The sequence below is a fragment of the Neodiprion pinetum genome, chromosome 6, assembly GCF_021155775.2.
Source record: "Neodiprion pinetum isolate iyNeoPine1 chromosome 6, iyNeoPine1.2, whole genome shotgun sequence".
Lineage (NCBI taxonomy): Eukaryota > Metazoa > Arthropoda > Insecta > Hymenoptera > Diprionidae > Neodiprion > Neodiprion pinetum.
In genome coordinates, this window is record NC_060237.1 from 11,686,180 (window position 1) to 11,708,575 (window position 22,396).

The window sequence follows — 22,396 nt, forward strand, 5'->3', positions numbered from 1 at the left end:
GCGTTACAATTTTCGTATACATACGCAGGTACCCAACACCATGTATTGTACACAGTGGTCGTGTATCGTTGGCGTGTATAACTATGCGGTGCTCCGGTGGTAGCATCCGGCGTTACAACATTAAACATGGTACATTGTATACCTTAGGTAGCAACGAAAATCAACACAAGTTTAAAGCGCTTTTCAAACGCCGTCACCATTTTCGATTAGCGCTACCACACTAACGACCTACATATTTGAAAAATCTACCCTAACGCGGACGAAGGCCGTTTCGTCGGGACATAGCCATTGATGCTTTACCAGCAACACCGGCAGCGCTGTTCCTGTGCCGACTGCTCTCTAATTTGTTCGTTCAAACAAAAAGCAATTTGTTAGTCGACTTCGCTGAAGGAAAGAGTATCAGGACGAGAACGAGAACGAGGATCCGTCGTTCAGACTCATCGACACCGTCATCCGCATCCGCATCACCATCGCCATCATCATCATCAACGGGGTAGATGCAGCAGGAACAACGGCAGCAGCAAAAGAGCAACGGCAGTCTCGCGTCCGTGAACTGGGCACAAGGCTGATTTAAACCTGTCTGGCAACCCGCTGTGCGCTCAACAATTGAAAAACAAACATGGCGCCCAATGCTCGCTTCGCCCTGACCAGCGGGGGCTCACGTATGCGTCGGACCTCTGCCCGATATATACCGATATATACGACGCGTACCTTTCCTCATTCTCATCCTCTTCCTCTTCTCTGATGGTTTTGAGCTCTTCGCGCAGAGGGAATTTGTCGGTGGTACCACTTGTTCGTTTTGACAGTTAATATACACTGTGGCCCCGGGAAATTGCATTGTGTCGGAGTGTCCGAAGAATCCTCTGTGTTTTAGACCCTACGGTCCTTCGCATTATTCATCCTGTCTCGTCGCTCCGTTTCCCGTATGGCAAGGATTTTTAAAAATCCTCACAAGCTTGATGATTCCGAGAAGTCACACAAATTTACAGGGTCACGTTTCTCATTCCTGTGTGTGGAGCATGCTATTTTAGTCTGAATTAATTCTGCGAAGTAAAGAGTATTTCAAGATCTACAGTGTGTTTTGTCTTGACTAACAATTGAAGAGAACATTTATTCGATGTGATGACATTTTTGTTCAACAAAGTTAACAAAGAAGACTCGTCGTGATAGCATACCGATTTTAATGTATGTACATGAGCTGCCAGTGGATTGCATTACTTGGAAACTTGCGTCGAAGACTGGACAAAAATATATAGAGAGAATATTATTCTTCACTGCAACCTTGTAAGCTAGCGTTATTGAGGTAATATTATTAAAACAAAGTCATAACTTTTTCTTTAAAAAATTGTATCGAATTTTATTTCTATTTTAATTCCTGTTCCGTGTTTGATTCCATACCGTTCATATCGTCAAGCATGACTTAAAAATAATTTTGATCCGCCATAGGCCTTATGTATTCAGAGAGTAATCAGATTTGAGGTTTAAAGTTTAAATAGCCGGAAAATAGCGGGAAAGTATCTGTATCTTTCGCTTAAAATCATCTTTTAAGGAGAATATCGAGAAGTAGTGAAAACGAGTCGACTACCGGCAGAGAGGTAACTCGAGCTTTTCTTCGGATTAATCTAACGTAGCTAATGCAATAAATTTCTCCGTCAAGATACAAAGTTATTAATATACAGTGCCCAAGGGCGGAACTGCGTCAGGGCAAACAAGCCAAACAGAATTACTCTGGAGTATTTGAACAAACCGATGAAGGTTGGTGCAGAGGTCCTACCACCAGAGAAGCCCGTAGTAGGAAGATGGGGTCAGAACTCACACAAAGGGGGCTCAACTAATCACCGAAACTTCCCCTTTGGACCAACTTCTCATCCCAAAGTCTTTGGGCGTTCTACATTATAAATACACCCATTGTATACTTCTACACCAATAAATGTCTACCGCTTGTTCTGATACTCACATACAAACTGTTTTTCGTGCCCTTTTTTTATATTTAGTATTGCACAATCGTGTCAAGAATTTTGGAAATTGTCGGTTCTTTCGTAATTGAAATAATTATAAAAAAAATTACCTCGGAAGTGTTGGACGTCTCACAAGTCTCGTGTTCCATCTTCGCATAGCTCAGATGATAAATCTGTTGAACACTCCGCGCTGAAATGGTACCTGAAAATTCTTTTTCAACAGCTGGACGATCAGTCTAATTTCAAACAAACTACTTTGAAACGCGTTCTCCAAACAATTAACCCATTATTTGCTTTTGCTCGTATTCCCGGAACGTCGGTCACGATTAGGGATCAGCGGGGTATGATGGTGGTGGGACCCTAGCTATATTTGGGAACTGCTGGCAACGCGTTATCTGTCTGAAAGTAGAGATCTCGTCGTGCGGAATTAAAGCTGATCTTTTTAAATAGAAATGTGGGGTCTGCCGCTACACAGACGCGGATTCGGCCCATTAATACTGTTTCTCTCCGATCTTCGAGCGTGACGTTTCAGACTCTTATAATCTTCTTCATCATTCTCAAGTTTCACTCATCATCATTAAAAACGTTCCGCCATCTCTTGAATAAAACAAACAATCAAGTAACCAGACTTGAGCCCATGCCGTGATGAACGAAACGATCACAGGTGTAGTGAAATCATTATGCAAAATCATGAGCTCTGCAACATCATGTAAATTGCAAAATCTTCACACTCTTATTTGAGTCGGAGACTGATTCTGTGCGTGAATGATCTGAAGAAAATGAGCGTATCAAGTATGATGGAAGGAGTCGCATGGACGAGGAGGGGTAAAGTAACACGGGATCGGTACAGATGAGGAGTACATAGTGAGTAGGCATTAGTTTTACCCAGAAGGTGGACCTTTGAAGTTGGGAACCCCAAGAAGACACGCGTGGCACAGATCTTATCTGCAAGTTTCATCTCCCGTGAAGAAGAAGAGTCCTTCCCCAATTCCGATCTACGTCGCTGCATAGAATCGGGATATACATCTTCTTGGATCTGGTCTTGAAATTACTACGCGAGTCTAAAACTAGAAACATTTGTAATATGTGACCGGCATGCAGAGAGAATACGTACTATCCTCGCATGTGTGTAGGCATAGACGTGTGCACGCACATGGAATTATGTGAGCACGATAGTTTGTTTGGTACGCGCACGCAAACCGACAGTTCTTCTTCAGTTCCTGGCTCTACTGCCATACGTTTTCACGATACGACGAAACGGGACGGGACGGACGCTCGCCAACCAGATCACATACCGGGCATTATTAATTCCCGAAAGTTCTTAAAAACAAAAGATTAATTCCGCGTGTAGGTACGAGAATGCATGCCTTCTCGGGGAGGACTGGCCAGGAATTTTTTACCAACTTACAGTCACAGTCTTCCCTGTGGGAAAGATCGTCTCCCCCGATATATAGGCATACTCGCTTGTGTGTATACCTATGGAATTTGAAAACGTGAGCAACGGTTTATGATTCAATTCGTAGAAACGATGGGCTTTTATTCTTCAGCCATTGCTGTTGCACTTCAATGTACATATTCAGGACCTCTGTGTCGAACTTATTCTAAAGACATGATCAGAGGTTCTTTAATCCCCTTAAAGATTAGCATTTTTCAACCCGAATACCCGTAAAATCGACTTTGGCATTCCAATTTTTGCGCATTTTCTCTTTACTTACGCTGTAAGAAGAATTTTCGTCCTAGCGATAGTTGGTTGTTCGATGCTGCAGCAAGCCGAAGCTCCTGTTTCTGTTCCAGCTGGTGTTGCCGCTGTGGTGAACGGCTGTGCAAAGCTTTATTAATCCCCGGGAAATAGATGAGTTACACTGCAAACACTTGGACAATGGCGCTCGGCGTGGCTCCCCTAGCACTATTGTCGATCGTGTCAAAATAAATCTGACCCGAACGTGTTCAGGTTGAGTTAGGTTAGGATTTATTTATAATCCTTTGGCCCTTTTTTCGTTGTCTCCCTCGATATTGATCGACACATATTCAAGACGTGTTTCGATCTTTTTCGAAAAGCTTTTACCTACACACACCTGGGTGGGTATTTTTCAGGACGAAATTTTTCGACGAACGGATTATCTTAGTCAGGGTTTCGAATTTTCATTTTATTACTCCATCTCTTGGCTTGTCTGAATTTGTTCTTCGCGGTCCATGCATTATAAAATTGCGTACCTCTGTCGTACAAATGTTAGTATACAGCGGTTCGAAATTTTTTATATTCTCTCTCTTTTTTTGCAACTTTATTTTCAACGAAAAAACATTTTCCTCGCCTATTTATTATGCATGTTGCGTCCAGAAGACTTGCGCCTCGTTTCGCATCGTTAACGGTATAGCGAAAGCGTTGAATTCTCGGCGTCAGTTTTTTTTCCCGTGAAAAAATGGTGTATCAAAACAGAAGATCGAAAAAATGGGAAACATTTTATTTGAGTTTTACGCAGATGTCCAGTGGAATCCGCTTTGGTTACGACGTCGACATCTTCGGTGTCCCGACGTTCAAGCCATCGAATTGACTTATCGTAGGTTTGATATCATGCATGGATATAATAATGCATAAACTAATAACAGTGGTTTACTGTGCGTAAATCGAATTGCAATATCTGATTCGAAATTTAAAATATACTTTTGCTTACGAGGTAAACATTGACAGCCAAAGAAAAGATAAAAAGGAAGAAAGCGAAACAGGGAGAAGCAAAAAGAAATTGACCTCCGACCGTCGCGTCGATAGCTTTGAACACAAAGTTCGCGATTGAGGAACGACGTCTGCAGGTCGAGTGTTATTTCCTTGGCTATTTCTCTTGGGCATAAAAGGCCACATCCACCATCCCCGTAACGTTCATTCGCAACAAATCCGCCTTCGAGCCACAAGGATTGATGTCTGATCCCCGAGGATTCCGTGTCTATCCTTGCGACGGTGTCTTTGGTGGCAGCTGAAGCCGCCATAATCCTTTCCCGGTAATATTTTACGCTTTATTTTTTATGGGACATTTTTTACGTCCGCCCGTTTTTGTGCGTCATTCCTACGACCATGGAGCTTCGGGCAGGGGGGTGGGGGTCTGTTGACGATTGATTTAAAATGACCTGGCAAATGGCCCTCTTTTCTTCCACGTCAGTTTTTACTTTTTTACTCTTCTCTTTTTATTTCTTACCTCCGTTGCTTCCTTTTCTTTCTGTTTTCTTCCTACTCTCTACAGTCGTATACACACGCCCGTGTTTTTCCTCTTTCGTTTTTATCACCCCTTGCACGGCGTTTTTCTGTTTTATTTGAATGTTCTTCTTCGCCCAATGATATTTATCTCTCCCCCCGCAGCTTACGTGCGACGTTTTTAATTTCCGAGGAGGTCCAAAGTCGTTACCAACCCTGTCGTACGTATTGGGTCGAGGCACGTCTTGACGCGCTTGGTTTGATAAGGTTCAAGTCTCTCTCTCTCTCACGCACTCTATACGTATACGTACACTCTGGAGAAATGCAGGTGTAATATATATAATATTATATTATCTTCCCCTTTGAGAAATGGAAATGTTCGTCACGGCGCGATAAGAAGAGTGAGCCCCGGCCTCCGCTCGTCCTGCAATTTTCTCTTTGAAGAAAATACCCTTCCTCCCTGCCCCTTATTCGTCTTGTTTTTCGTCTGGTCTTGGCGACTAGCTGCCTCGCAACGTATTCCGCATGACGGTTTGGCGGCATCGCCGCCAATTGATGCGAAACTTTTCTCGCAAGTTAACTTAGCGTCAGCTCCTCGATCTACCGGGATCCGTTCCGTCGATGTAAGACGGTATTATATGGTTAAGGAAGAGGGAGTTTGTGCCCCGGGTATTCCCCCGGCGGCCACCACGGTTGGTTTAACCACCCTCCGGTTCCACCTGCACAACCGGGCTTCTCTTCTATCCAGTTATCTGGGAGTTCTCTTATCGCGTCGTCCTTCTCTGTCCGGTACCCCCCGCGGCCTCAGCCTCAGGACCCCTGGATTGCCCCTCGCACTCTGCTCCCAGGTTGCCTTTGGCCTCCCTTCCCCCCCTCGCTGTGTACAGACGGAACGTGAGCCCGTCCCCCGTCTGCCTCCCTTTATCCCATGGGCAATGCGGTCACGTTCCGGTTACCATGACTACCGCGAGATGCATTCCCATTCCCTCTCGTTAGCTTAAACCGCCCGCGTACCGAATTCTAATGGGAATCGTACAGATGCGCAGACTTCTTATTCGCCGTACCTCCCACCGCCTCGTCAGTGCGCTTATGTACATATATCACCATCCATTTTTCATCTGCATTCTCATCCATTCTTTCATCCACGGAACCACCGTTTCCAGGATAAATCAACACATTGTTACGTACGTGATTGTTATATGTATGTATGGGAGTATATTCCGTTATGAAAGGGTAGAACAAATAATTTTACCATCTAAACGCGGGTTATATTTGCACAAGTAGGACGTGTCATTCATCGACTTGAAGTATATCGCATTTTTCATACGTACCTGTTGTTTACTCTGTTTTAAATCGTTCTACGTCGCGATTAAGTGTTCTGATACTCTTTCCGGATACCAGAAATGGCGTTGAAGTATTTTGATCGATATGATTGAACTTCAATGTTATTTTACACGCATAAAACGATGGTGTTTTATATATAGTCAATAAAGTGAAAACGAAGAAATGTGAAGAAATTCCGTCAATCCTCATTAGTTTCCTCTTCGTTTCGGTCTTCATTTGTTCACTCTGACTCAATTTAGTGACAAAGAGTCTTCTTGCGTCGCTTTGAAATTGACTCCCTCCCTCGCTCTACTCCGAAGATTTTTCCCGCATTCGAATAATAAGGCAGATTTGATAATGTTAGGAGGTCATTCAACGAACCTGTCACTGGATAGTGACGAAGGCTTTTCATAGCGCCCGTCATGTTTTTGAACATGTCTCAATCTTTATTCCACATCTCCTACGTGTAATCGGGTGTTTATATGCGGCTTTTTCAGAATGGTCCCTTCGTGTTGTGTCTTATGAGATTGTATCTCGAAAATGTATAATACTTTTGTGTAGCAACATAAGTAGGTACTGCTTGCTGAAAGGATTTTATGCTTCAAACAATAACGACTGTCTACGTTTTGTCACACGTTTTCGGCATTGTGTATTGTGGAATTACGAAAAGAATCACTCATCTTTGTATTCAACAGTGCATATAAAACCATTCACAAATCGACCGTATAAAAGTTGTCCTCAATTTTTATGGAAAAGTTTTTGATTCGAATGTCGACTCATGAGTCCTACGATAGTAACTCTCATCATTAGGATTACGTTCGCAAGTCTTTCCCGTATTTAATGAGCATGTCATATTACGACTGGATTATAGGACTTGAATAAACTTCAGAGATACGGTTCAATAGTTGAAAACACTCGAGTCGAAGTGACTTTTATACACGATTTGAAACAAATTCGCATTACCGCACATAATCCCACGTGAGTAGGCATGACGCTACAATATTTCATACGAACCAAATAGTCTCAAATACACGTCTTCGAACGATTCCCCGTGGTATTCTATGCTGCACGACTTGGCAATACCTCACATGATTTCCCGCGGATCAAGCGACTTCACACGGGCATTGAGTGAATTCAAGAGATTTCTGACCGAGATGTTTACAGATATCTGGTCGAGTTGAAAACTGTTGGTGAACCCCTCCTGCGTTCCAGGGATCACACGCCAACTGGAACAACGTTGACAAGTGTTATATTTTTCAAGCGTCTGAGGGGGATTTCACGTTATATGAGTATGGGTCAGACGCGATATCAGTTTGTAATATAAATGAAAAACGGCGAGCGAGGGTAAAAGGATATGGGGAAAAAACGGCGGAACGGTGATAATTTATGACGGAGCAAATTCATGGAGCTATGTCGGCTCCGGGGGGATGCAGAGTGCCGGAGTTGATACGAACGGTCTGGATTCTGTACCAGACCAGCTCGAAGACGAGTCAATAACGCAATCTTATAGGTACCTACATATACCATATACGCATGCCAGAAAAGAATAATGATTATGAATTATCGAGCCAAAGATATCTTTTTTCTATCGCAGCGCGCACAGATCATCTCATCCTATATCCCGTATGTGAATATGTGGCGTGCATTCCGCGTCTACGTGACAGCGAACAAGCCGCCCGCCGCACTCGGCAAGTCAGTTATTTGTTTCGTCTCGTTTCACAGGCGATATAAATTATCGCTTATTAGAACTGATAGCGTTTTAACTGAGGGATATATTTTAGTTGGCGGTTGGACGACTCGCCGCTCGAGCTCAAGAAGGAGGAGAAGCGCGTGTCTGCGTGTGGGCCGAATTCCATCTGTTTAAGATTTAATTTTGAAATCAGAGCTCCTCGCGCGTTATATGTGTACAGGCTTCATGAATTTATTTGTTAAATTAGTGCATCGCTTTGCTTTGCTCTTTCGGAGTAGGGGGTGCTCCACGGAGCGACGGTCAGGAGGATAAGGAGGAGGAGGCAGGAGAGGTGGAGGCCAACACTTGCCTAATTATTTATTCGTCTTAACGAGGAAATAAAGTATTCAAAAGAAGACGCAATCAATTCACTCTCCGGCCTAACGTCTTATCTGCCTTATTATCTGGCCGAGAAAGCGAAAGAGGGATAATAAGAGACTCTTGAATAACGTTGATGTGTTTCTAAAAGTTCGTTCCGGAGTGACTTGGAACAAAGAAAGAAACAAAACAACATTAATTGTTTCTTGTAATTCCAATTTTACAGGACACAGTTTTCTCTTTTCTCTGTCCTTATTGTATTTTTAAAAGATAAAAATTAATTCTTAACAGCGTCTCCAGATGGTAGACATTTTCTAAAATTTCATCATTACAATTATGCTAAGCGGGTAAAAATGGCATCGCCCACAAAAATTTTTTTGTCTAATTTATCATCGAAATTGATAGGTCACATGTAACTATCATTGTATTTTTATACCTTCTGATCACACATTCTAAAATGAACATGTTACAGGGGCTCAAGCTTCATTGTAAGGTTACGGTATTGTGACGTTACTAGTCGGTAGTCTAAAATTGGAAATAACTGATGAATTTCGAAATTTTTAAAATCGAAAAACAGTTAAGAATTAAACTTGAATACTATCTTTCGAAACGTACAATAAAAAAAAGGAAAACACCAGCCTATTGTCTTTAACGAAAAATACAATGTGCAGTTATGACTGGCTGGAAATCTTTTTCTTTCTTCTCGTCCCACGAATCTTTATTTTCTCCAAAAAAGTGGGATACAAGGTTCAGTTTGAGTAAATCTTCGCTGAGGTAGAGCTGGTTTTGACATAGCAACAAATAAAAGATCCGATTGTTGCTCTAAAGTAAAGCACGAACAGTTGGCAGAGAGAGAGAGAGAGAGACAGAGAAAGGATGTGAGAGGCGTGGTGAGCTTCTCTAAAATCACCATCAACTTTTCTAATTTAAACTTGTTACAAGTATCTGTCTTCTCAATTCTTCTTAGAATGTATAATAAAGAATATTATATATATATATATGTATATATAATAGACTGTATAAAAATATCGATGATTTGTTTTCAAAATTCAAATCGAATATATTGTTCGAAATGACGAAAAAAAGATTCTGTCCAAGTTTCAGCTCTTATTATAAATATTTAAAGGTGGCTCATCGCGATTATTTTCTATTTCCCAATTAGATAATTCGGGAAGTTTTTTTTTTTTTTTATTTGGAATTTTATAACTCGTCAACGCGTTAGTGTACTGATAAGACAATAATGTATTTTTCTAGGGAATTGAATGCTCAACAAAAACGGTCTCCTATCATTTTACGATAAATCTACTGTTTCAAAAGTTTTTCAAGGTCCTATGTTGACCTTTGACCTTGGATAACTTTTGAAAGAGTAGATGTATCATAAAATGATGGTAGACTTTTTTCGTAGAGTGTTCAATTCCCTACAAAAATACGTTCTGGTCTTATCATCGCGATATTGCGTTGACGAGTTATGAAATTCCAAAGTTAAAAAAAAATTTCCAATGTTATGTAAGTAACATTGCAGTGAGGCACCTCTAAATATTAATGTTAAGAGTTGAAACTTGGACAGCATCTTTTTTTCGTCACTTTGAACAACATTTTCAACTTTAATTTTGAAAAAAAAGTCGATTCTTTGATACACATATATGTATATGTCTACATGAATGTCTATATGTATATAGGTATATACACGGTGTTGCGGACCGCTAGGGTTTTTACCCAATTAACTAATCGTAATTGTTCATTTCCTCTCAGGTGGAGTGAGCTGCAGGTCGGAAAATACCTAGAGTTATTAACAAAGATATTTGATGGAAACCTTTTCAGACAAGACGAGATATTCGAAATACGCGAACTTCTGCGAGAACAAAATGGACAAACTGTCTTGTAAAAGTTCATCTCACGTCCTCGTGCCTTAGTGCCGTATCTGCATAACATTATACTGTACGTATAGACTCAACGAGATTTTGAAGTTTTTGGTTATTACTTGATCATCTACTGAGAATTCTTTTGTTATTTTGTCAAGAACAGCAAAGACAGAACACTCGCCAATGCATAAGTTACAATATCACTTTGGCGAGTAACGAACAAACAAGAAACGTGGTTTGTTGTTTGTTTGTGTCAGATCATCGTGAAGGATATATGTCGCGTAGCTATTACATGAGGAAAAAAAGAACACGCTTGGTATAAAAATTGTGGAAAAACGCAATAAATAGAGTTTTCCAACAACACTGTTATCAAATGCTTCCATAAACAAGTATCGTTGTCGTGCGCACTAACAATAAGTCTGTTCAGTCAACGTGTATGAATTCAGAATCAAACTGTAGCATTGAATGTAAGGTACAAGAGACAATATTCCGCGGCACTTGACACGAATGACCCGGCCTGCAAGGCAAAGCTGCGAGCGAGCGAGGGTTGAGTAATTCGGGGGTTTTTCCGGCGAGGATTTTGCTCTGCAAATAGTGGAAGAGGCCCTCTGAATCAGTCACCGAACTCTCCTGCTCCGAGCTGCCCATGTACAAGTAAATGGTCCAGCATATGCATGCCGTACATACACAACTGTGAAACTTGGCTATATTTGCATAGAGAAATGCCCTCTCTTCTCTGCACTTGTGCTAATCAGTTCTTTATCCCGGTAGTAATTTTCCGCAGGGCGACAAACCTATGGACCTTCATCTTACTCGGCTAATGCAACGTCTACGGTTTCTCTGCATGTTAATTTTTCGGGATAATGTAGCTAGCTTTTTCTCTCTCTCGCTCTCTCACCCCCTACCTTTTCTTTCCCCTCTCTCGCTCTCATGGTATTATTAGGCAAGTGTAACTTCTACTTATATACCGAGTACACAGGCATTACGTGTATATGTGCGCGCACGATGGTACAAACTGTATACGTGTTGCGGGGTAGGGACCTCTGCCTTGGCCAATGAGAGAACCAGCTCCGTCATATTTCGCCCTAAATCTTAATTAGGAATTTTACGAGGAGGAACTTTACAGAGGGTTGGTTGGTTGGTTGGTTGGTTAACTCCCTCCCTCCCTCCCTCCCACCCGCCCTCCTCCTTGCCTTTTCTCTTTCGCTATATCGCGCTATCTCGCTACTCCTCCTTCCCTCCTTCTGTTTTGACCCCGCTTGCAGCGAGAGCTGCTATATCATAATTACATCCTAAAAAAATAAAAAAATATACAAGTAAAAGGAAGAAGACAAAGAAGATATAAGAAAGAAAGAAAATTATAACTCGGATGCTTACAGTTAGTCAGTAATAACTTAAAACCCTGTGAAACTTCCTGATGCGTAAAGGATCGCGAACTATGGGCGATGTAGAAAGTGAGGAGGAGCTTTTGATCAAACGCTGCTTATTCTGAACGAGAAAACACTGTGGCATATTGATTTCCGATGGCGTAATGTAGCCAGCTCGACAGCTGCCACATGCTCCAAGTTATGAAGAAATGAAAATTGATCAAAATCTTCGCCCCCGACGTTATCGGATAGGGGTAGGCGTTCGGAGTTGGTTCTACAACTTCAAACTCGAGATTCGATATCTCGAGAACCCCTCAAGTGATCCAGTTCAAACTTTTAGGGTATTTGATTATCGCTTTAGCCTCAAACCTGAGCTGAGAATGCGGGAATTTCTGACCACACTTCATATGTCCAAGCGAAGTAAGAATTTCAGATAGATTTAGTGCTCAAAATTAGTCTGTAGCTTGAATTCTTCTTTATTCTTGCACGAATGGATGAACACTTTTCTTTAACAATACCTAGCTCAGCAGAGTTGAGGTTGGGTTAAAGAAAGTTGTCCCGAAATGACGTTCCCGATGTATGCCCACTTCGCGGGATGTAATTATGTATTTCGCGTGGGGAGTCGACGTAGGTATAACGTGCCGTGGAAATATACACCTACTGCTGCCTTCGTAATGATTTTGGGCTCGACACTCTCGTAGCAAAGCCTTTGGTTTGAATTAAACGCTGTTGTCTCTCAGCCCGCGAGGTTGATGTTCGGATACACCATACTAGCAGAGTTTCGTGAAATTAGATAATTCCAGAAACACAAGGGACATAACCGGTTTTCCAGGTGCACGAGGAGCGCTAGCGTGCAAAATCTTTGTTCACTTAATGCGCACCTTAAACCTCTAGCAAACATTATTCCAATGATATTATTTTCGCTCTCCCTAATCCTTTAATCTCCGACGTTCGAACAATGCGAGATCCTTCACCAGCAGTAAATAATACCCTCGAACCTTTTCGAACCTTCATCAGCCAACCTCCAACTTTTATCACATGCTCGTACAAGTTTTATTTTCTGCCGGGTTGGTATGTGCCTTTCCAATTTCACCAGCGAATCAACGTATATACCTATGTATGTAGGTAGTATATTATATACGTACGACTCGCGGAATGAAACCTCACGCCTCCAAGTCAAACCGAGAAGATCAGCTCAAGCAATCCTTGAGTAAGAAGTTTGCGTCGAAAGGTATTCCGATCCACGTCTTGCAGGGTAGAAGAAGTTATAACTCGATGTGACTGGGTGAAATTAGTGAAAATTAGAGGAGAAAGGCTGCCCGTAACGTTTCCCCGCATCCACCGCAGGTATAATTATTCAAAGTTAACGCGGGAAGGAATACGTATAGAGGGCCTAATCCACTCCTAGAGACACTTGAAGCCGCGGAGCAAACACATCAACGGGGAAAACACACTCGAGTTGCCGCCGCCGCCACATACTTGACACCTTGTGTCAATAAATACAGCCCTGGTCTTTCCCTGTACTGTGGCAGACGGGCAGGCGAGGCGAGGCAATGGCTGATAGATTTATGAACCCGACGTACGTGCATACGAGTGTGTTCAGTCGTATAGGTAGGAGCCTCTTCGCACGCCATACCGACTCCATGCAGCACCGGTGTAGCGTGATGCAGTGGGGAGAAAAAGCATTCTGTGTCCGTGGGGAAGGCAGGGCGAGTTATCCACGAAACAACTGAGGAGAAAAGTCACGCCCGAAATTTATTAGAAGCGCGGAAAAGATGGTACCTAGGTGCTGTAAGGAGAGTTGGAACGAAGTCTCGGTTGCACGTCCGCTTGGAGCACACTCGCAACGCAACACCTAACACGTACGAATTCTCACCAGCCGTATAGAGGATGGATCCAAACTCCGAACATATTTACTCTCCATTCTCTAGTGGATGGGTATATCCTAAGGCACAATAAAATTTCGCAGCAGCCGGGTACTCTTCGGGAAGCCATCGATTCTTTCGGCTTCTCCATCACCGCGCTCTATCGTACACCTACCAACTACCTACGCTACGTTCGGTACTTCGTCTCCCCTCACTCACCATATTTTTCTCATCTATTTCCCGTCTCAAGAATTCTTTTTTCACTCCAAAGCGGTCACCCTTTCCATGCCTGGAGTGGATTTGCTTCTAAGTTTAGAGTCGTTCTCTGCCATTTCCGCCGCGTTGAAGGCTAAGTTTCTATGCTTTCAGCCGAAACGTGGCAATATTTTTTTTTTCTTATCGATAGAATACCAGACGATTAATGACGCGTACGTTCTGTAAACCTATATTACCGTCGGCTTTTGGCAAGGGAGTATTTTCGTAGTTTCATTTATTAAAGGACGGTTTGGATTTTGTGATCGGTACGATAAGAACTTTTGATCGATCCAAATTAAATTTATCCTAAAAATCTTGCCGCGTGCAAATAATTTTTAATCATCGGTGACGATGGATTCCGACGATTTTTACTTGCGACAAACGGAAAGCTGTTGGACGCTTTAATTTTTAGCTACTACCTAGTTCTTGTCGGCCTTTTCTACGGTTCTGAGTGATTCCTACATTTAAACATCTTTATTACGAAAGACTCACGATACGAAGAATGTCCTAGTATGTGATGAAGAACTTTTACTCGAATCTGCCTTCATTTTGAAATTCTACACCTACGTGTCACGTGATTAATTTGCGCAAAGGGAAATTAAAACGCAAGCCACAACTCAGAAGTTGAAAAATTATCTGAAATGATATTTGTTTCATAAGTGAAAAATGTACTATTCTGAAAACGCGAGAAATCGCTACAAGTGTTTATAAATTTAGAAACTTTTTTTCTTACGATGTACGTGGCGGCTCCACAATTCGCGCTTCATTAGCTACACAAACCGAAGAGGACAAGCTGCACGCGCACGTTGAGAGTCTGGCGAATTGAGATCTAATAATTGACGCGACCCGTCCCGACTGTCGAACTGACGGCCACAGTTTAATGTTATTATTGTACCTTGCCGAGGCGACGTAAATGAAATTTGGAGCATGCATCTACTGTAATTACGGCATTGTGAGCCGAAATCCAGGATAACTTATCCGCCGGACGATTAGGTGAACGGTGACCAAGCGTCACGCGAATGGTTCCTCGCATCCGCACCTGATACCTACGCGCTTCTATAAAAGTCTGCACCAATTATCGTGCAGCATCACGGCAAAGGAAGTCCGCTTGGCCCCCACGGTACGGAGTCTCAACTATTTCCATGCCACATAAATTAGGACTGAAAGGGTTAGGGGGCCGCCCCTAATTCTTTCGAACGACCGTCAAGCGTCAGATCGACGGTTATCGCTTTAGGAGAAGATAAATTTAAACTACTGACGAACGACAGCTTCAACGAGAACGACGACAAGTTTATACACATACTTACTATCACAATTATGTGTGTGTATACAGCGCAGCTTGCTGTTCCCACACCCTCATCTATCGATCTATACGTATGTGAAACTCGGCGCTCCGAAACGTGCTTCCAAAATGTAGTATCTTTACGTACGGGCCGACAGGTTCTCAAAGTCATCGAAATATTTCGTTACTCTGCGAAAATGTACGATCGATTCAACAATAACCATCACGTTCAGCACCCCGGCAGTATAATAACTGTGCATTGGTCAAACCCCGTTCAAACCTGACTGCGAACGTGAGAACTACCTTGACTACCATCGCCCGAAGAATGCCAAGTGAAACGTGCCTAACCTTTATTAAACCTGGCCAAGTTCAGATGGATCGTCAAATTTGTTGTAGGAAACATTTACTTGAGATTATAGATACTTACTTCTATCCAGCAGATACTTAAATTTTCAGTCGAAGCAGCTACACGCACAATTTAAAGACTGCGCGGCAAGTTTAACGCTTGAGAAAATTGCTGTAATTGCACAAAGCCTTCTTATTACTTATATAATCTTTTGTACAGTGTATAGAGAAGCGCTATGCCTTGCCCCGTCTGCCACGGCACACGAACGGCAACGGCAGCTGAGGGGGCAATGCGTAGACAGAAGGGAAAACGATTGTAAGTAATATTATCTGGTGCGGCTGCGGGAAGACGCGCTGAGCCGTTCCTCCCGCCCGGCATCACGACGATGGACCATTATTCCACGTGAATTCGTCCTTTGACGGTCCAATTTCAGTGTATCCAACGCCCGCGCTGAACGTTTCAGGGATCCCGTGGAATGGCGAGCAGCCCTTCTTCCCTCGTAGTCATTCCCCTCGATTCAGCCTCCCAGCTATAATACCGTGCTGCAGGACACAGAGAAGCGGACACTGACGTTGAAAGAATATTTACTCGAATTACTAAACTTCAATTCAAATCTCTAGTCAAGTTAAGATCCAGATGATGAATGTTGAACGGACGAATTTGTTCACTCCGTAAATGATCCAGAAATTTAGTAAATTACGTTTGAGATTCGCCAAACTATCAGGCTAAACGATATAATTCTCGTCTTTGAAAATCTGCGAAGAAACTTGTCGAGTTTTTTCGAAGTTCTATGGATTCATTGCAAGCCCGTATGCATAACGCTAAATATTGCAGGTTAACCAGTTCTCGGTGGGAATTCGGTAAACCGAGGGAAAACGGTTAAACTTGACAGGCTCTGTGACCGACTGCGCATGCACACAATAATTGAACTCTATTGGTCGGCAAGACGTACCGAAGCGTTAGTTTCGTCCGTAAGGCAGGGGAGCCAACCTACTCGAAACGAGGCACGAGGTGCTAAACTCTTCTGCGACAATTAGCGGATTGAAATTATATTTTTATGATAACCAGTAAGTAGCAGTCGTTGGTAATCAGCGAATTAATAACAAAATTTCGCCAAGCTTTCTCGAATCACCAAGTCAACGATTTTACATCTCTTTAACCTAAAAAAAATTCGCATCACCCACGTAACCTTTACAAGTGACGTTTGTAACTCGAAGCTTCAGATGGCTAGCCTGTATGAAACTCCGACAAAGTTCCCGCACTCGGACGCTCAACCTGGTAAGTTTCATCGTTTCCTCTTGGTATAAAAAATGAGTTATCGCCACTGGTCCGGTCACTAGAAAAAGATTCCAATCACGTGAAAATATAGTTTTATCATTCTCCGAGAGTACTCGATTTCTTTCAGGGTCACTAATAGCGTACGTATAAGATGCGTAAAAATGTATCATTCGGTCGTGTGTATGTCGCCTGCGCGACCGAAACTCCTCCGCCAGGCCTTCTCCTTCTTCTTCTCCTCTTCCACCTCCGAAAAGAGAATATTAATGCCTCTCATATTTTATACGACCACTTGGGCCGCATGTATGCTCGTGCGCTCGTGCGCTCTGGATGAGCGGTTATGCCTAGAGTGCACCGCCCGTATACGGGCCTCTCGCCTACGATTAGGGGCCAGAAGTACACATGTGTGCGTGTAGGGTGTAGGTGAGATCCTTATCGGCGAGACAATGACAAAACGAGCGAAGACGAAAATACGTAGAGGAGTTAATTCGGCGTCCGGTTGCCGCTGCAAGGAGGAGGGAACGCGGCTCTTCGCATCGCCGCTGCGCCTGCATTACCGGCGACAGCAGTTATGGACTCATTCGAGGTCATAACCAAGGTTGCGTTAACGTTGGTAGCTTGTGTGTAGCGGGGGGTTGAGGACGGGTGACGTCGAGTGACGTCGAGGGGGTCGGAGGCTTATCAAATAACTTATTAACTGTCATTTTGTCCACGACGCGAGCCGACTGAAGATAATTCCAACGATGTGCGAACCCTTCTTTTCCACATATTTTTTCTTATTTTTCGATGCAGGTTTTTTTTTACCGAGGGGAAAACAAGGCCCGTTTACTTGTACAGCTAGATTCATACGGTTGCGTATGCCTGTTTTTATCTACGCGTATATGTACGTGTACATATAATATAATGTAATATGTAATGTATGTAACATGTATATTGTATTTATAATGTGTATATAATGTATATATTATCTCACCACCCCTAACCCATCTTTCAATATCTTTGCTTCATTACCTTCGTTAAAATGAGACAAAGGCTCGCGCCACCGCCCTCCTTAATAAGGCTTGAAAACTTACCAACGATACGAGACTGGTATATTATTTTTGGTCTGGCCCGGGGGAAAAAAACTGTTCCAGTCGTTCAAACATCTTATCATGTTGATAAGGTAAAACAAGCATAGTCCGAAAAGTAGAGAGTAAAATTGATGACAGAGCAAAAAATAGACCAACACAAACATGGTTTGGGAATACGGCTAATAGTAAAATAATAATTTGACAGATAAAGCGAGGGTTTTGAATTATTGGTGCTTAAAATCTCGAACGTGTGAAACATCCTTATCGCTAGCGTTTAGTTCAATTCGTCCCACGGCAGTAAAGATACGACGAAGTGCTCTATAGCAAACAGGTACCGAATGAAGTCCAGAAAAATGTTGAGGACCGAAGATGCTGGAATGCCAAACGTTCATTGTCAGCGGAATTTATAGAGAATCATTATTCACAAGTTTCCGATAAACATTTGTTACTGTGTTTAATCAATTTTTTCTTCGACGATGTCTCGCGAACGAATAAGCCGATTTTTATGCCTTTCACCTGAATCATCAATGCGATGTTTCCTAATCTATAACTGACTGGATTTTCATTAAAATCGGTCGATTTATTATCGAATTAGTTGCAAAAATCGAAATCTTTTTGTCTGAGATTTTTACTATCGCAAATAATTGCAAGTTCTAGGACTGGTCCTGTTAGCCCAGTTGATTTTTCTTGTTTTCCACAAAAACCTAGACGTACTCACTTACGTAAAAATTCCCAAATCTAGTTTCTGCTGCAATAGTGATTTTATAAAAATATAAAGTTTTAGAAAATAACCATTAATATGTAATAAATGTTTAAATATTTTTGCAGTTGTAGTTTTTCAAATCTTGCAACGGATTTTGGTCATCAGAAAATGACAATGCCATGTTGGGTTAAACATGGACATCAAATAGCCACGGGAAACTGTTCTAGTAGCATACTTCAGGACATCATAAATAGATACACATGAATAGGTCGTGTTGCACCTATGGACTCCGGGACCGATTCGTGTAGCGATGTGCATAAATAAACGTAGAATAACCGGATCGAAAATTTTTGGGATTACACAGTGACCCGTCAAAGTCAGACGGAGCGTTTATCCTGTGCACGGGAAACACGACAGAGGTGCGTGCGTTTTGGTCATATGCGTACGTGAACAAGCTACCACCCAATGTAAACCCTCGAGGGTCAATAATTTAGAGCGTCAACTATAAACACTAAACCCAATATCTCCCGAGTGCTTCGCGTCGACACGTACGCGGCGCCAACTGTTATATAAGTCTACACAACCAACCGACCTGCGATATTTGCGCACGGTGTGCTCTGCGCTGTTGTGCGCGGGGCGCTTGCGATTAGTTTTCCCGATCACGTTCGTCGCACCCGAATTAACTTCGTCTCCCCCAAAAGTGAGAGGAGGAAAGGTCGACTCTCCGGAGGCTCTGACCTTCGTCCCTGGGATTGGACACCTCCTGAAATTGAAGCTGGATCCGTCATTTCGGGACAACAATAGCCGGACAACACCGTCCGGGAGGATGAATCATCGCTGGTACATGCCAGAGCAGTCTGTCGTCCCGAAGCCCAACGCCCTGCAGCCATATACCTACTCCTTCTTCTGGACCCCCAGAGGGTAGACGCCTTTGATTATCATTTCTCCGCCCCGTTCGGTACAATCAATGCCGCCCGGGTACCAACGCTCCTCCGCATACACAATCAGCTTAATTACGCACCTGGATGTCCCAATTTTTTTCAACATTTGTTCCTTTCTCTCGTTCATCAGACGATATCTCGAAATGCGGCTGTCTCACAGATTTTTCAACTTTAGACAAGCCCTTTACCGCTGCTTTGGCCCTTCTCCTTTTTCATCGATCCTCTCGGTTTCCTGTAGGTACTATACCTACAGTATCAGACCTTCGGATCGAGCTGTTTCGTTATACTGTATACTCTCGCGTGGGTACGATGGAGGTTACTGTCCAATTTCAGCCATAATTCAATGCTGTTGAATTTACGCGTGACTGCTGTGCAGCAAAATATATTTGGCACACTGCTGAGGAATATCATAAATAGAGCCGCAGGTGTAGCAGTTTACGGATGGATGCGAGTACGAACTTTACCGGAGAAATGTTTAATACAGTATCGCTTCGCAGAGTTGTTTCTGTGCAAAGCTGCGCCAAGTTGTAGAGTGCTTGATAGATTGCATATTTGAGAATAGTGAATATTCCTGATGTACAATAATTATGTCAATTTTGTAAAGCATTCAGAACGCTACCTTTACTCAGAGTATCATTTGCAGCAACTTCATCAGCGGATTGATGGTTTTTCTTATCTTGATTGGGATAACTCGTAGTCTATAATCAATTTGTTTGTATCACTACTGCATAGTTGGACGTGTACTCAAATTTTTAATCTACAGTTTCGTAGTTTTGAAAATTTAGAGTACCGAGTTTCCACTAATGGATGAACATTTTTTTTTGAATTATGCAGTAGTTGCTCCGAACGACATCGGACGAAAATAAACGAAATGTGGGAGTATCTGAATGGTAGTACGAACCTATTAGATCCATCCTAATCAGCTCAACCATTATAAAAACCTGAGCACAGTTTTTCAAAATGATGTATCGGTGCAGCGCTGCAGCGGTGTAAACACGGTACTGTAATTAAGAACGTATGTAAGTATCTACGAATAAATGACGGAGTTCGATTGTTTTTGTACCTGATAGGGATTAAACATTAAAATGAACTTTACCACAAGTGTACTCAAACATTACACAATGATACTTATCAGAATCATGATAAGTGAGGCTATGAGACATGATAATTCATACTGGCACAAAGTTTTTATTCGACAAAGAATAATCTAAGGTCTCAGAAACAGCACTCCCAACGTCAAAAGCACAGTGTACCGTGATATGACTTTTCCATCACCAACTGAGATTTCCTGCAACTAAAACAGCGTAAGTATTGGTAAGGGAAAATTCGTGTACCGATCAAGAGTTGATGTGTCGTCCACTATACACGTGAACTCAAATTTCGAAACATTGACCAAATGGTTGGGGTAGTAGCTGAGCCTTTTCGTCAAGTTCTGGAACAAATTTTTTGATTTGCCATGACTGGTTTTTGGGCACTTGAATGCCAACATTCCGAAGAGTGTATTGCCTGGGCTACAGACGTTACGAAACAAAAGAAAATCACGTCGTTAGTTAATTTGTATTATGTGACACTTGACGTCTGTACTGCCATTTCTGACAAGATATCCCTGTGTGGCTGCAGAGTCCGCATCAGCTGTCAAGAAATATCTTCCCAGTCTGTATTATTCTTCGAAATTCTGAAAAAGAGCCCGATTGGGGACCAATTATAATGAAGGCGCCGTTCTTGGTCAGGGATAAACTGCAGTTTCCGTCGATCGACGACGGAGCCGGGGGCATATTTTGGGGCGAGAAATGGGATCGAGCTCCCCTACACATCAAGTCAAGTAATTGACTATATAATGGATTCCAAAGAGTGCAATACGTCAAAGTGACGCGTCGCGTGGGGGCGATCGGTCCGCACCATCGTGCCCCGCGTCCTCTATATTAAATCCCGTACATAGATCCTCCTGCCGTACGTACAATGTGAGCTCGCGACTAATTCGTGATGATTTTACAAACGGGAAACAGCCCTTCTTTCCCTCCGCTCGTACTACACGTGATCAGGGGTGGCTTACGGAAGGCTCCGCATCCGAGAGGGAGGGAGCCGACTTTTTCGTCATTTGGAATTTCGAATTAGCATTTCGATAATCCACTCTAATTAACGCCTGTAGAAAGCCGTGTAAAAAATTACATTTCTCATGCCATGGGATACTGTTCTCGAATCAGAATAATTATAGCAATGTGGCGTGCATTGCCATACCAACGTTTTAAGTAAGATGCCATATTCTGTTTTCGATACGGTTACCAGTTATCCGTTTGATCCTGAGAATCATATGAGCAAGGTATACGTGTCTAAACGTTTCTTGTCAACTATTTCCATGAATTTTTACGTGCGAGAAATGATGGTTTAAGCACTAAAAATAACGGATTACAGCCAACCGGGGTTCTTACTGGATCGGCATCGAAACAATTGCAAGCAACAATCTTACACAAAACGATTATTTTTTATTTGTCTCATGCAGTTCGTAGCTCGTCAAAAAATAGCAAAACCATTGTACGATCCCTCGATTATTAGGAGCATCGAGCAGGACGCTTCCACGAGCGTGTAATTCGCACTCCACGATATTCTTCCTCTTTCGCGTTTTCTCCCTTCAGAGCGCTTAGCAGTCGCCGGTTCTCTTTCGTGGGCTTCTCATCGACTTTCTCCCATCTTTCGTGTCTTCGAATTCTTTTCGGGCTCTCAGCTGTCGGAGACTCTTACGGCACCTCTTCGGCAACGGGAACAATAGGGTCGAGACTCCCCCCCCTCGCCCTTCGCGGCTCTTCGTCCGAAGTAATTTCGCGCTCAAATTGCTTTTCAACCGATCCCCGAGCTGTACTGTCCACCCCAATCTCGCCAAGATATTGACTTTCATCTTGTAAGAATACTACCGTGTTCTC

General features: G+C 42.7%; 1 protein-coding gene across 12 annotated transcripts in view; it reads left to right on the forward strand.

Annotated features, from left to right (window-relative positions):
- Nucleotides 1-22,396, forward strand: part of Eph (Eph receptor tyrosine kinase) — a 167,863-nt gene that overhangs the window by 98,508 nt on the left and 46,959 nt on the right. The gene's annotated exons all lie outside the window — the stretch shown is intronic.